Raw genomic sequence first — 17276 nt, forward strand, 5'->3', positions numbered from 1 at the left:
AACTGAAAATAACATTTGGTCACTTGAGTGATTTGCAGCTTTTGGGACATCAGCAGGATAAAGTCTGCCTTATTGGGTGCTTTATAGCAATCACTCTCTAGGAGGTACTGATATGGCAGTGATGAAGTATCTTCCTCATGGGTTTTAGAACTCAGGACTGCAGGTGGAAGGACATGATATACAGTGAGAAGACTTGGACAGGGGACGGTGAGGTCATCTAGCTATGGATTAGGAAAGTTGGGAAATAATGTCATTGTGGCCTCAATTTGTACCCACAGTCTTGTTTGACTGGATTATCAGATTATATTTAACTGTGTTTATTCCTTTTCTTCTTCTGTACCCTCTTCCTGATACTTACCCTGTCTTTAATGGCTCTGGATATTTTAAAATTATCCTTCATCCAACTTTTGGTAGAGACAATGCCCATGGTTCCAGGAAGTCTAAGATGGGTGGACTACAGGGGAAAGAAGTGGCAGTTTTAGTAGCAGCAGTGTTTATGTGGCAGCAGTGGGTCAGTCATTCCTTAGTGGTGTGCCAAATCCACATATGTGGATAGAAGTAAGTGTTTTTAACAACTCCCCAACGCATGCTAATGACTCAGTTTCTCTTACATGGAATGTTATATGTTTATAGAAATTACCAGACATGACCTAGTCTTTCTTGGGTGTATGTATATGTGTGTGTGTAGACTAGGTTCTGATATCAATCTTCCACTCTTCGTTACTCCAGTGATTACCACTAGCTAGCATGAAGAAGAAAATTGTTCTGATTAATCTTGCTATAGTTCAGAAGACCATCCTAATTCGCCCCTAAAAAGCCTAAGAAAGGAAGAAAGGATATTCCCTGTTTTCTACATTCTGGTACCAAATATCATACAATCTAATAATGCCATCCCGTCAATGTTTCAAAAAATAAACTCTTTTTTAAAGGCCTACTATTTTTTTTACTTAAATTTGAGAAGATATTATTGAACTTAAAATAGAAATGTCCTTCTATCCCCAGGTAAAGTATAAACATCTTAAGTTTCATGAAAAATGTTCAAATGAAAAAAATCATCCATAATTCTTGGGAGACCTAAAGTAAGCATGTCAATAATCTCTTTGTGCACTCAGTGTTATTTTCATTATGCCACACTGGTTTGTTAGAATTACAGTTTGCCTCTCTCATTACATCAAGATGACCATAGAGAAGAAAATGTAAAAAGGAAAGCAACATGTGCCTCTATGGAAATAATAAGGAATATCCGCATTTCGAGAGCAATGCCATATCGAGGAGGATTCATAATAATACCAAGGACTACTAAGCAAAATTAACCCACCACCTTTGAATTTACTCAAAGAGAGAGAAAAAAAGTGTTTTCACAGTTGTCAGAAGCCTTAGTTGACAAGGAGTCCAGCTGAATAAAGCAAAAGAAAAAAATGACCGGTAACAGGAGTTGACATCAAAAGTTTTATGGAATTCCAAACTTGAGTAGATATCTTGACAAAGACAAGTGTAGAAAATAAAATGTAATAGAACATTACACCATCCATTCTGTTGGGCTCAAATGAAGTATATTTTAAAGTTTACATAGATGGTTACCACAGAATCACACAATAAAATGTCAGCTTGCCATGAAGGACTAAACTAAACAAAAAAATATGAATGTGAGTAAAATTTTCTCTGTAATCAAGGAAGCTGTTGTAGGACAGGTGAATGTCATAGCAAGTAATTAAAGCTATGCCATAAAAATGGTGTGTATTTATAATAGTATAAAGTGAAATATAATCTTAGGATAATCATGATAAGAATAAAACAGAAAGCAAGAAAATATTAAAGCAGAATTTTGTAATATCCTGGCCAAGTATTCAAATACTCTGGTTGAATTGACAGAGCCCTTTCTATCGTGAGTAGAAGTCTTCCCAAATTATTTTGGCTAACGTTTATCTTGGTCAACTGACCTTTATCTTCATATAATTGGCAAAGTAATTTATATAATGGGAAAGAACTTGAACATTTCTTAACTGTGGCAGATAGATGATGTAGATAAACTGATACATAGATAGATTTTTTTTTAACTTATGCATACCAAAGCACATTTCTGATGTTTGACTGCCCAGGTAGCAGTCCAGAGAAGGAATGATCCAGAGAAGGAATGCTCTGATAATTTGAACTACAACTACTCTAATTTACGTCACAGTTGTTTGTCATAATAAATTAGTAAACTCTCACATTTGTGTCAGTTCTCTGAAGATCTCTTTGTTCCTGAGCATTGAAAGTTGTTGTTGTTGTTGTTGTTGTTGTTGTTGTTTTTAAGGCATAGGGCCAGATCCCCAAATCTGTGTTTGACTTGATGGTCCAGTCACTCTTCAGCAGACTTCTCTGTGGATAGCAGTGCTGTCATCCATCTGCTTGCTTTGTATACATGTCTTAATTATGTGTGTTATTTATGGTGTCGATAGGCTTTTTCCACCTGAAATTGTCACAACAGTTTTGCCACGTTGAAATACTAAACCTATTCCAATAATTTTTTCTCCCCCAAGGCTCACCTTAGTTGAAAGAAAGGACACTTTCAAACAGAACCTACATGCACTGTTTCCTTCATGCATTCCTTCACTCAGCAAGTATATAGAGAGAATACCTGTTGTGCTGTAGAAATAATGCTCAATCTTGGCAATACAACAGTGGCCAAGTTAGAAAGGGAGACTGATGTCTTGGAGTTTATGTCTTCATGGCCAAGATTATTAAATACACAATTATTGTGATGCTGTGTGATACCAAGTTTGGTAAGTCAGTAAAATTTTAGTAGTGAAAGTGATATGCCAAAATAAGACTAAAATGATGACTAGAATTATTGTAGGAAAAATAACCACAAATGGAATGGTGAAGTGACCTTTATTTGTTTTGATAAAATGTTTTTGTTAATAAGCCATGTGTCAAACTTAGCCTCTGAGGACACAGCAGTAGACCAAACACACTAGGTCCCTATTCTCATGTAATTTGCGTTCTGTTTGGGGAGACAAACAAAACTAATTTAAACACCTATAAATAAACAATCTTAGATAGCAACAGAGCTATGAAGAACCAAAACTGGGTTGTAGTGACATTATGTTTGCCTCCTCAGTATCTATTTGCTCTGATTTTTTTTCAAGGATTTACTTTTTTTTCCATGTAGCTCACATTTCTCTGGGAAAGCTGATGTCTCCCCTAGTACTAGCAGTGAACACAACTGTTCTAAAAGTAATTTCATTTCTTTGCAAGCCAATACTTGAGAGCAACCCAAACCAAAGTAAAGCAGTTTTTGCCTTCACCTGACCTTAGATGTTAGTTCAGGGATGGGTAATGTAACACTTTCTAGCCAATGAAACATGAGGGAAGCATTGTTCTAAGCCTCTAGGGAAAATGTTCTTAAGAGAAAGGGAGGAAATGGCCTCTGTCTTCCTATGGTTGTGATGCCTACAGTTGCTACCATATCTCTATGTGGTTGAAAGAATCTCAGCGAAACAGAACAAGGTTCTTGTTGACTGATGCTGATTTCTACCTGCCTCTGGATATCGGATTACATAAGCCAATGATCACGGTTGCATAAATCAATATAATTCTGAATTTCATGTACTCATCTGAAAATATTGTAAATGAAACCAGAGAAATGTTTAATGTATTAAAAGAGAGGTGGGGGGACAACAGGGGATAGTATACGTTCTGCTTTAGAATGGCCGTTCAAAAATGGTTTTTCAAAAGAGGTAATATAAGGTGAGACAAGAAGCTAGCCATGCTGAGTCGTGACAGAAGACCCTTCCAGGAAGCTGAAAGAACAATTCAACAGCTGCAAGGTTCAATCAAGAATAAGGAGGTATGACATTAGAGATGAACGATGTTCCAATGATAAGAGGCTTATGAAACATATGGAAAGGTTTAGGATTCAATCTAGGAACCATTAAAGCATTTGAAGTTTGGGGATGACAAATTACTGTCTTTTTTCTTCTATGTAATATTAAATATGATGTTTTCCACTATTATTAAAATGTGTTGTGTAGTTTACAGCAACCACATTTCACTTTACAGTGTTGATGAAATTAACATCATTCTTATGACATGAACTTGTCTTGTTTCTAAAGAATTGATGACAGTAATTGCTTACAGAACACAATGACGTTCAGTTAGTAAAATCCATTAACAAGAAGTAAAGATCAAAGACAATATAATTTCAATGAAAAATAAATTAAGTTTGGAAATTTTGTCTTTTTAACTATTGTATAAATAAAAAATAAAGTTGCAGGATGTAACAGCCAAAGAATGTTTTTTTGTCTAAAATAATTCCTCACCAAGACAGCATTGTAGAAAGAATAGAGGTAATTGAGATAATTAAGGAGGTGTGTCTTAGAGAAGTCAAGACTTTTAATTTGCTTAGATATATATTTACTGGACCAATTTAAAATGGTTTCCTACACTTTCATATTGCTACTTTTCAGAAGTTGTGTATCACAAATATATTTCTTTAATCATGCATATCTGCACTAAAATACTCACTATGGAAACATATTGGCTGATTTCCACAAATATTTACTGAATTCCTTTGTGTGCAATGCACTATGCTAGGGACTTCAAAGAAAAGTATAACAAAAAATAAACAAGATTCTCTTCCTACCTTAAAATATCACAACATCTCAGAGAGAAGCACATAGAAAATAGAAAATCATATAAAATAGAATGAAACACAATTTTGAAAGAAGTATAAAGAGGAATTAGAGATCACTTTGGCTAGAAAATCAAGAAAAGGCATCCTGGACAGGCATTTCAGGGATGCCTTTACACATGAGGCAGTAGTTACAAGTGAGGTAGAAGGGATTCAAGTAATTTCGAATTAAATAATGGATTTTTTAGTGGGTGTAGTGTAATGACTATAATTTACTCATGTCTGATTTGCCAACTGCTCATCTCAAGAAACAATTCATATTTAGACTCATCACCGGGAGTTATAATTGTCCATATCCCTTAACACACTGTACGCATGAAAGTTAACTATTAAAGATATATTTCCTGACGTCAAGTAATTAGCAGTGTGATAAGAATCCAGAGAGGAAAAACAGAGAATTTGCTGATTTTTTTCATGCATTTTTCCCCCAGAAGCTAACTAAGTGTCAGGAAAGAAGATGATAGAGACCACACACGTAGCCAGAGCTGTGAACTATATTATAAAGTAACTGCAATTCCAAATCTGATACTCAGTGCCTATGTGATTTTGCTCAAATCCCTTTGCCACCCTTAGCTTTAGTATTAACATTTGTAAACTTGAAATAATATGTGCAGATTTGTTCTAAGACATGAGAAAATGCATGAAAGTATTTTTTAAGCTTTAGAATTGTGCTTTCCAACATGGTGGCCACTAGTTATATCTGGTTATTTAAATTTAAATTAATTAAAATTGAATAAAATTTAAAATTAATTTCCCTAGTCACACTAACCACATTTCAAGTGCTAATAACCACATGTGGCTAGTAGCTACTACATTGGCATCAAATATTTCTATCATTACAGAAAGTTCTATTGGACAACACTGTTCTAGAATACAATACAAATATCAATTGCTTTTTCTACTTGTCTTTATGGTCACAGAATAACATATTCTAGTTAATTACTGAATTATTTTAGGTAGAAAAAAAACCTTAAAAAGGATAAAATCTATTTCATAAGAAAATATCTTCTTAATAAATTGTTATCTATATAGTGCTGTGCATTAATTTTTTCAAAAACCTTAATTATATTTGACAGTCCATGGAGAGAATAATTTCATTTATATATAGGATCAGAAAATGCAATCAGGAATAAAAATCATTCTGTAATCATAAGAGTAGAAGCCATATCACGTTTTAGAAAATGTTCCAAACACTGTAATATATATTTTTAAACTTTTTAATGTATAATATACATAACACTAAGTGCATAGATCTTAAGTCTACAGCTTGGGGAATTTTTACTTACATACACTTCTGTGTAACCACCACACTTCTAGCCTTAGAAGGCTTTGTTGTGTTCATTTCCAAAAAAAACAAACAAAAAAAAAACCTACCTCTCCACAAAGATAACCACTCTTTTGACTTCAACCACTAAGAGATCAGTTTTGGGTCTTGCCTCCACCTAAGTGACACTAGATAGTCTACATTCCTTTTGGCTTCTTTTCAATCAGTATTAGGTCTGTGACATGAAGCCATATTCTTGCAAGTAACAATAACTAACCTCTCCTGTTCTGATGAAGGTGAAGTGAGATCACCACTCAGAGAGGACAGCGTAGTTGCCTAACTAGTTTTCTGCTTAGCAAAATGCCTTTCCATGGTTCCAATGTATGTTAACTATATATACTGTTAAGAACTTGCTTAATAGATATATTTTTATGACTTTCTGCTTTTTAAAATGCAGAAAGTTCCCAAACACCATTGTTCTTGTCCTTTTAAAAACTGTACTTAAAGCTTATTCTCCAAGGTGGCCGCCATCTTTTCTGAATATGGTGATCCCTGTAACTTCAATCCTTCTGTGTTTCTAGCTCCCTGAAGCTGAGGGTTTCTCTCCATACAAATAGCACTTGGATATGGCAATTAAGGCAAAAGATAAGAAAGGTCTTCACTAAGAGAGGTGTTTCAGACCCTCTTGTCTTTTGTGTAAAAGCAATTGTGAATAATATTGTTTTTCTAATCCCTAGATCTGCAGTCCTGTTTAAAGATTAAACAATCACAATTGTCCTTGTGAAGATCCAAAATCTAAGCATTAGATCTGAATAGGTTTGAGCTTTAAAACTTTTCCTATGTAGAACATGCACATGAATAGAGTATGAATAGAGTTACCACTTCTTCATATGTACCAGGTACTCTGATACCCTTTACATAATCAGTATTTTGTGTAAAACTCCCCCCCCCCCCTTTATACACCTATGAGATTCTGAGGTAAGGATTGTATTCTCCTTTTATAGATGGAAAAACAAAGCTCAGGAAACTTAAATAATATCCCTCATTGAAGTCAATAATAGAGCCTGGGGGCCAGCCCAGTGGCTCAGGTGGTTGAAGCACTGTGCTCCTAACACAAACCTCGCTGGTTTGATTCCCACATGGGCCAGTGAGCTGCGCCTTCTACAGCTAAGATTGTGAACAACAGCTCTCCCTAGAGCTGGGCTGCCGTGAGCAGCCAGAGCTCGACAGAAGAAGCCATGGGCTGCTGAGGGCTGCTGTGGGCTACCGTGTGCTGCTAGAAGCAGCGGTGGCCATTGTGAGCAGCCGGCAGCCAGCGAGAGCTGCCGTGAGCTGCTGTGATCGGTTGGCCAACCGATGGCTGGCGACCCACTGCCTCAGCCAGGGGAAGCGCAAGGCTCATAATACCAGCATGGGTCAGGGAACTGTGTTCTACACAACTAGACTGAGAAACAATGGCTTGAACCAGAGTTGGGGGTGAGGCAGAGTTGGGGCAGAGGCGGAAGAAGGGGGAAAATAAATAAATAAATAATAGAGCTTGGCTTCAAACTCTATCTGACACGATTGCAGACATCTATCTTTCTTTTTTTGCGCTTCCCGAAGAAAGTATAGAAATCGTATAGATTTTAAGGCAGTGTTATATATTCTGTGCATCTTTATGTCTGGGTTTATATACAAAACCAGTTCCTCTGAAGCCAGAATCACACCTTTTAGCGAGGAGAGAATTGTTCTAATTGTAAAAGCTAAAGGCTAATGCTGCCAAACTGGAAATGACCTTAGAAATAGTGTAATCAAAATGTATCGAAAATAGAAAGTTTAAAATGTTTTAGGTCTCAAGTAATGCTTATACATTTTTATAATTAGTAAACTATTTATATTGTTATAAAATGTGAAATTGTATTCTACAAAGCTATGTACTACTGTTGACTTCCAAGTTTCTTTTTCATTAAAGTAGGAAAAAGGTTCCCCTTGTTATAGCACAAAGAATTAACAAAGGCATGTAAATAAGTACTTTGATTTTATTCACTAAATGTTGTTCTGTTGCACACTGGAAAGTAAAATTGAAAATTAACATACATGTATGTATTATCACTGTTAGCATAAGAGTCAGACACATTCTAATCCAAAGGTGGGGAAAAGAGTTAAACTGTGTTGAAAAAGTAAAAAATAATTCATGTAGAATATACAAAATCAAATATTGCCAATAACTTGACACATTAGGCCTCTATTGCAGAAAAATGAATCTTCTAAAAATGTTTTTAAAGATAAAGGCATAATGGGTTCTTTTAGTCACGTCAGCTTCTCAGTGATTTTAAGAACTATTTGATACAGGATGTTGTACATGGTAACCGAGCTATTGTCTTGCTCTCTAGGATTTACTTTATAGCAAACCTTGAGATCAAAATGTAGAACAGTTAACATTTCAGTGCTTAATACAGACATCATTCCCTCTATTTCTAAACTTTTAGCTGTTGTCTAAGGTTTTGCTGTTTTACCTAACTTTTTTAGATAGGTGAGATCTCAAGAAACAAATAGGTAAAACTATTTCCTAAATGTACTATTGGGTGTGGGGAGTATGGAGTGGGGAGAAGTCTGTAAAAACTGTAGAGCCGTTGATGAGGTGTGTTTTCCCTGCAAAATACTCAGTTTCAATAATCTCAGAGAGTACTGAGTTAGTGAACCTGATATGGAAATATGTTATAAGCAGTCCAAATAATTGCTGTGATATTTACATAGTAACTGAACTTAAAAAAAAATCAGCAAATAATGAATGAAAAAGGGGGTTCTCCTCATTAATATTTCAAGGGGAGAAAGAAAAAGGTCATAGCAATGTAGTGAGTTAAAGAATCTTTAAAGTAATTAGCTTTAGATAATTGCCTTGATAAACGACTGGATTTCTGTTTGTAGGTCCTGTAGGAAAAAATTTTTATTTCCAAGAGTTAGAAAAGCAGATTTGCACAAAAGACAGTTCTTGTGACTTCATTGATCTCTCACAGGGAGTGTGTTCCAGCTAAGGAAGCCAGAGTGTATTTTCTATTGGATCAAGCTCTAAAACAGACATTTACAGGGGAATTCTTCCATTCGGTTCACAGCTGCTAGGCTAGTTGGATGGAGCTTGCGCCAGTGAGTGGAAGGTCATGAGTTTGATACTTGAACAGATCATTCTGCTTCACACAGACAAAGCTCTGTTAACAAAAGCTTAGATTACAGCCTAATTCCCCCCAGTGCTAGCTGAGTTCCAAGTATGAGGCTATTCCCATAAGAGGGACCAGGCTCTCTAAAGACCTGATGGGTCCCCAATGAACAGCACATAAAATTGTTTTCAGCATCAAATGATTTCTGCCAAAAGGTAAAGACAACCAATCACAAAGAAAATGAGAGTCAGTATTTTTCAGCATTTTCTGGAAAAATAATTGTTATTAAAGCAAATCAACCTTAAAAAACACTATCAAAAATTTTAACTAGAATGTGTTTGTTTTTAGGTATGGCGGGGACAGTTGAAACTTTATTTTGGAAAAATACACTTGACTTTGCTTTTAGTTGGGGGGGATGGGTAAGAAGCGGTCCCCCAGGCAGTAGACTCCCGGCCACCAAGCGTGGGCTAAAGACAGGCTGAGCCTCAGGCGGGTGTCCTGTGTCCGATGCTCCCCTGCACAGCTCCTTTCCCACAGGCTCAGAGGCCAGGAGGCACCCCAGTAGCCATTTACCATTTACTTGGGAAGATGTCAGATGACTCAGATACCAGTTTCCCATTGTGAATGTCAATCTTCACAACCACAATCTTGGAGGAGCTGGTACTGGGTGTGGCTGAAGGGGCTAGTGCCCCCACCAGAGCTGAATTTGGGCTGGCAGCTCAGGCTGTAGTTGAGGCCAGGGCTTGGGAGGCTCCCACAGGCCGGGCTCAGGCCACCAAGGTAGCCACTGGTGATCTTGGTATGAATATTCATAAGTTGCATCCAAAAGTCCAGCCAGCTCTCCTCGTCCTCCAGCAGTTTGCAGTAGGCAGCAGACTCCACATCCAGGGCCAACTTAATGTTCATGAGCTCCGGGTACTTGTACAGCTGCCAGGCCATGTCCTACTTGGTGGTTCTGAGAGCAGCCTCCAGCTCAGCGACCGTGACCTAAGCATCCTTGAGAGCCAGCTCCCCACACTGCTCAGCATCAGCAACGGAGGCCTCCAGGGAAGCATTCTGGCCTTTGTGAGCCTCCATCTCAGCCTGGAGTCAGCTGACGTTCCAGTTCCTGTCAGAAATCCCGTCTTCCTGTGATGCTGGTCATCCCAGGGCTTCCCAGCCAATGTTGGCAGCTCCTCTTACTTTATCTTGTACATGGTCTCAGCCTCTGCCCAGCTGCTGTTGGTGATCTCATACTGGGCCTTAACCTTGACCATGATGCTGTCCAGGTCCAGGGAACAGTTGTCTAGGGACAGCACTACAAGATGTCAGCCCTTCCAGGTGGGACTCCAGCCCTACACTGCTCACATAAGCTTCCCCCACATCCTTCCTGATGAGGACAAATTCATTCTCCATCTCTGTGTGGTTGCTGATCTGGTCCTTGTTCTTATTCTCCACCAGCCCTTGCGTGTTGCCAGACTCTGCCTCCAGCCTCGGTTTCTCCGGGGCCAGTGTCCAGCTGCCACCACTTATTGACATAGCTCTCCAATACGTTGTCCATGTTGCTGCAAGTCGTCTTCTGCTGCTGCGGGTGGATCCACTTGGTCTCCAGAATCTTGTTCTGCTACTCTAGGCTCCGTACCTTGTCAATGAAGGAGGCAAACTTGTTGAGGGTCCTGATCAGCTCTTTCTCCTAGGTGCACACGGCCTGGATGTTGGGGCCCAGCTTCAGGGGGCTGAGCAGGCACTGGGTCACTTGGACAACTGTGATGCTCCCCACACCCCCGGCCCCGCTGTAATTTCCCGCCAGATTCACGTTGATACATAGCCCCCCCCCCATAGCTGCCACCCACCCAGGAGAAGGCCGAGGAACTGACTGGGGTGCTGGGAGCACTTGAGTAGGAGCAGCTGCCGAAGGCCCAGGGGCCAGAGCTGGACACCTTGTAGATCTTTTGGGTTACCCCTGTGGACATGGTGGAGACTAGAGTGGAAGCAAAGAGGCCACACCAGACAGAGACTCGAGAAGGAGCCGAAAAGCTCTAGAACGCATATTTTTAAAATTGCGTTTTTCTATAAAGTGGACTAGGCTTTTTTTAGGGTAAGAAACAAAGAAAATATTTCTGGTCTAAGACATTAAAGTAAGGATGCTCAACAGAGAATCAATCATTTTGGAAGAATATTTTAAAATTATATCCATATGTGGTAAATTTTAGAAATGTGTAACTTGTTTACTCCACAACGTTTAAAGGCATTTATCCATTAACATCTTTGAAACCATTTCACTTAATTAAATCAGTATTTTGTTGGTTCTGCATAGGATAATTTTGTTTTTACCCCTTAGTGTACATTTTGAATGTACAAGAATATAAAATAAAGGGACTCAACAGTACTTGAGATTGTTCTTCACTTAACTACCATCCCTCACAACATATAAATGGTAACTAAATTCTGTTAATTTTCTCTCTCAAGTATCTCTGGAACAAGATATTTTTGTCTCCACATATGCTGCTAATACTTTAGGGCAAAACCCTTCACCTCAACTTCATAATGTTCTCTTGTTGGTTTGCTTGCCTCCAAAATCAGAGTCATCTTTCCAGAATGATCTTTCCAGAACACAAGTTTCACCACATCATTTCCTAGCTCCCTGTTCTCTTTACAATAAGTGTGAGACTCTCCATGATCTGTGTCCTGTCAAGCGAGGCTTGGTATCTATGAGCCAGTTATACTGAATTAGTTCCAGTTTCATAAATGCGCATACTTGCTAATTGTTCTATTCATTTACCCACTGTTTGAAATTTCTGTTTAACTTGAATAGTCATCCTTACCCTCTTTTCTTTGCAAAACAAACAACTGAATTTTTCACTTCCTCCGTATAGCATTCAACTACTTGGGGTGGGGCCTGGGGCGCTGGGCCCTCCACACCTCCCAGGGATGAACCATGATTTGCCTAAGCCCATGCAGTGTTTTTCTCTTCTCCTAGCCTCTCCTGTGGCCACAGATCACTCTTAGTGTCAGTATGTGAACCTCTGAGTCAGAGGGACGGTCTTGCAAGGAGAGAAGACAGGGATTTTCCTCTGTTCCTACTATTGGTTGATGCTTTGGGAGGTGTGATACTCTAAATAGTTTTAAGGGAAGATCTCAAGGACATATGCTAACCCATAGAGTAGCAGAGCAGAAAGAGAAAAGAAACTGGATTCCTTGATCGTGTCTCCAAGCCATTGAATTAACTCTGGACTGACTCAATCTCCAATTTTGTTAAAAGAGATGACAATTTTCACATTGTTTAAGCCATTTTTAGGTGGGTCTTCTGTTTTTGCCATCAAAAGCATTCTAATTGATACAAATTCCCACAGCTCTTAGAGAGATGTCTTTGCTCATACAAACCTCATCTCTGCTAATATTCACTTCCCTTGAATATGTCCCTTAAGTCCCTGCACTTAGAATTCACATTCTCTTTTGTGCCTTTAAGGTTTATGCATTTAGTTTGTACACATACTTGGATAGTACTGCAATACTCTGCTGACACATCTAAGACATGTTCTGGTGTGCTTGGCACGTATTATGTTCTTACCACCTGTCTATGAACAAAGCATGAGAAAATGAAGGACTGCTTCAATTCATCAATTGATTTAGGCCCATAGAGTCACAGGACTGACCTTCATATAAATGGTAAACAAATTATTCTTGCTAATGAAGATAAATGTTAGTTCTATGTGCATAAAAGTGTTATTTAACTATGACACGCCAAAACCATGGGGAGTGGAAATCACATTTTAAGACAGCTTTGCTAATATTACATAATTTTGAAATATTATTATGACATCTTTCATTGGTTTAGAAAAAAATATATTTGCCCTTGAAAGCTCTTCATATGTGTAATTATATTTTTTTCTTCACAATACCTTTATTAAATGTAGGAGAGAGCAGTGTTTTTAACATATCTTCCAAGTAAGAGTCCTTTAGCTATAGAGAGGATAATTCATTATTTGCCTGGAAAACTGAACTCCTCGAGCCTCCTTTTAAAAAGCACCTTAGACTTACAATCTTCTCTCAGGTTAGTCTCCTTTTTATCTCCTTCTGGCTACAAGTTCTATTAATAGATTGTCACCAACGGATGAGACCCACAGTTCTAAGAGCACTGCTCATATTGCATCAGAATCACCTGACATTTTTGTTAAAACAGTTGCTTTCTATGCCTCATCCTAGACCTTCTTAATCACACTGACTGGCATTGTTTAGAGTTGAAGAAACTATGCTTTTTACAGTGTATCAGGTGATGGAGACATGAATTTTAGAACCACGATTCTGTGGCTTCATTTTTAGTTTACTTTTTCACAGCTGCTATCACTTACTCTGATCCATATTTATTTTCCGAGGCCATGACTGTTATTAGAGTAAGACTGACTCCCATCCCTTTTGCTGCCTGTCCATCAAAATAGGGCCCTTTCAAAGCGTGGTGTTGCCTATGCAACAGCTAAGCAGACAACATAGATACTAATGTTCTCCTAGAGGTGAAAGTCAACCAAGCTGTGCTGAAATATGCAAGGCAAGGTTGCTCTCTCACTGTCCGCTTTCTATTTTGGCAGATGCTGTAGTGGGCTCTATATCCCCACATATGGGGGCTGTGTTGTTAGAATTTAGTCTATGGAATTCAATTTTCCTTACTTGGCAATAAGAGAAACGTTACCATGTTGTAGTAAAACCTGTTTGCTTGGTGCATAGTAAATACTCAATTATATTCCCTTTTTTTAATAATTGCATTAAAATTACCAGAGACTTTGAGATGCAAACAACACAAATGTATTTCTCACAGCTTCCATGGGTCAAGAGTCCAGCATAGTTAAACTGGGCCCTTTACTCAGAATCTCACAAGGGTGCAAGAAAGATGTGGACCACGGACTGCTCTCAGCAAATAAAGGTTGCTCTCAAGTTCCTGCCACGCAGGCTCCTCACAACATGGCAGCCTACTTCTTCAAGGCTGGTGCCTGTATCTTTATGACTTCTGAACCCTCTTTTAAAAGGCAAACTTAATTAGGTCAGGTTCACATAGGAAATCTCACGTTTGATTAAGTCGACTGATTAGGGTCTTTGAGTACATCTGCAAAAACCCTTTACCTTTACCATATAATGTAACCTAATTACAAGAATGAAATCCATCCTATTGGTAGGCACCACCTGCCATTAAGGGTTAGTGATTATACAGGGCACCTACACTAGGAAGCAGGGATGTTGGAGACCATCTTAGAATCCTGGCTACTACAACAATAAATATTTATTCATTTTGAATATTTTTGGCATTGACTATTTTTTTAAATCAAAATACGAGTAAATGTAGGAAAAAAATGAAAGAAGACAAAAGAGTATGTAATGAAAATATGTGTGTTATTACTGGTATCCTTCCCAGTTTGTTGGCAATGATATTTTCAAAGATTCTTATATATGTTTCCAGAGTGTGCTATACATCTAAGTGCTAAAACGCTATTTTTTCTCATTGTTTTGTTTTTTATTTATCAATCTTCAAGATATATAATTAGCAGCACAAATATATATACCACATAGGCGTGTATATTTTTATATATGTACTTGTAATATTATTCCATTGTACAGCTGTACCTTAAGTTTTTTAGCTAGTCCTCTATTGATAAAAATACATTTACTCTTTTATTATTGTAAATATGTCTACTATTTATGTCATTTTGCATATGTTTTTATATTATAGGATAAATTCCCAGAGGTATAATTTAAATAGTAAGTGTGCTTAATGTTGATTAATATTACCTATAGTTTTCAAAGATGTTGTATCAAGTGACACTCACAGCCTCCTTCTGCATTAGAAAACTTTCAGCTTCCCCAATCTGACAGGTGAACAATGATGCTTCATTACTGCTATCATTTATATACCATTTAATACATTCAAAAGCCATTGTATTTCTTTTTTGATAAACTGCCTGTTTGTATTCTTCATTAGTATTTATCCTATGGCATTTCTTGTTCCCTGGCACATACGGAATATTCAAAGAGAAGGACCTCCCCAGCCTGAGAAGCAGGAAGTATGCGCTTCCTGAATTTCCAAAGCATAGCGAGTCCATTGAGCATCTGCATCGTCAGGAAACCAACTCCACGACTGGGCTTCCATCCCATGGGACACCTGGTTCTTCTCTTCTGCCTCTTTCCTCCCTCCCTTCTGCTTCACCAGATAACAATCATGTCAGGTCGTTTGTAGCCAAGGTTTTGTAGGTAGGTAGCTTTAAAAATGTTTATACTGAAATAAATAATAGGCACAGACTCAGGAGATACGCCTTTGAACTCTAGGTGTGATATTTGTTAGCTGTCTGTCCTCAGATAAATCACTTCACCTAATAAATCATTTCACCTAGCTGAAGCTCAGTGGTCGTAAGCCTTAAACTATATAAAATATGTGAGAACAAAAAAGCTAAATAAATTATTTAAAGAAAATAAGTATTTTCACTTTTTTTGCCATTGGTTTACTATATGATGCCAGCATGTTCTGAAAATTCGAGTGAATTTTAATCTGCAAATGCAATGAATGAGGTAGCACAAATAAGTATGTACAAATGTCAGTCTTCGTTGTTACTTACCCAGAGGCAAAGCATAAGCCATGCCACAAAAATAATGTTTGGGGAGTTTGAAGTCCAGTATGCTATTAAAATGCAAGATTAGGAAGAATTTTTTTCCTTAAATTATTCAAAACATTCAACAATTTCATCAATCTAGGTTTAAAAATGCTTATTCTAAAAGGTTTCTAAATACAAAGTACTTTTAAAAATGTTAAAAAAGCCATCTTTGGTATACAAGAATATGATAAATAAAAGTAGATGTTCAAATGGGAGACAACACCTGAAGAGATAAGTTAGTCTCTTCAGGTGTTGTTTCGATTATTTGTTCAATGGTTAGTCCCTTTGAAAAGCTTGAGAAAAAGAGAATGAAATTATACTGTCATTACACTCAAGTAAAACAGGTATCACCTTAAAACATTTCTAAAATGTTCTTTCTACAAAACATGTTATTTAAATATATAAATTGTTATAAAAAAATCACACTTTAAAATTTTATCCATACATTAATTTGGAAGGAAATCCATACCAAATAAGACTCTACGTTGGAAAATGGCTTGTAGGATCATAAATATAATGGTCAGTCTGGTTCCATATCCCTCCAGCCCTCAAGCCTTCACTTCTGGGGGCACCTGAACTCCACCTGCAGCTCCAGTCCCGCCTCAAGCCATTCCACACTAGAAAAACAAATGAGTACAGATTCATGCCTTAGCACCAAGATCCCTTCCACTGGAGTGAAGTAATGTGCATTGGGTCATTTCATGGGGTGGAGGTGGGGAGGCCCCGTGAAAGGTTAGTATCCACCAGCTCTGAGTTGAAGATTTTCAGTGATCTCAATACGATAATGGGAGCCTAATTCTCCCTTACACCTTGACTTGCTCTTTCAGTCCAGGAAGTGAGCAGAGACCACCACAGCCCTTATTAAAAGCTGGCTCAGAAGAAGGGAAGATATTCAACGTCTCCCACTCAGGAGTATAGGATGCTCACATATACCTTATTAAAACACATTCAGGAAATATATAGCCTTTGAGGCCTCCACAGAATGTATAACTCGGCCATAATTGCTCTTCCACCTGTTTCTTTAACAGTAAGACTAATAAAATGGAAGGAGTCTGTATGCTTGTATAAAAGTAGCACAGCCTATTGGAGGAAAGGGGGAGAGAAGAGTAAAGCTGAGGAGAATCTCTCTCTACACTCAGTATGGAGTACTCTGCAGAAAAAGACTTCCTTAAAGGTAGAAGTTTAGCCAATCTTACCCATATTTGTACCCCGAATGAATGCAACAATGAGGAAAGTTGTCTACTTTATTTAACAGAGTTTCTTAAACCTGCTGTAAGGGGAAAATGGCCAATGAGGCTGGCTGGCTAGAAAACTAACCTAAAAGATGCTTAGCAGAAAGGGCTTCAAATTTATGACATTCATCCCCTTTCACTTTGTGTTTCATATGTAGTAACCACACCCCTACCTTATACCTTTATACTTTAATCCCTTAGTTGATTTCATGTCTGCTATCCTAGTCCCTTTGAGTCTTCAACCCACTACCTTCCAAAGGACCAGACTAAGTTAGAAGCATAAACTTACTCACGGACTACTTGTGTGAAGTAAGCAAGTTGCTTTACTTCTCCGAGTGCCAATTTCCTCATCTATAA

General features: G+C 37.9%; 1 pseudogene; it reads right to left on the reverse strand.

Moving 5' to 3' along the window:
* Positions 1-9642: 9642 nt before the first annotated feature.
* On the reverse strand, positions 9643-11025 carry LOC109455365 (keratin, type II cytoskeletal 8; annotated as a pseudogene).
* Positions 11026-17276: the final 6251 nt, after the last annotated feature.

This window comes from Rhinolophus sinicus, linkage group LG09 (assembly GCF_036562045.2).
Source record: "Rhinolophus sinicus isolate RSC01 linkage group LG09, ASM3656204v1, whole genome shotgun sequence".
In the NCBI taxonomy this organism is placed as follows: domain Eukaryota; kingdom Metazoa; phylum Chordata; class Mammalia; order Chiroptera; family Rhinolophidae; genus Rhinolophus; species Rhinolophus sinicus.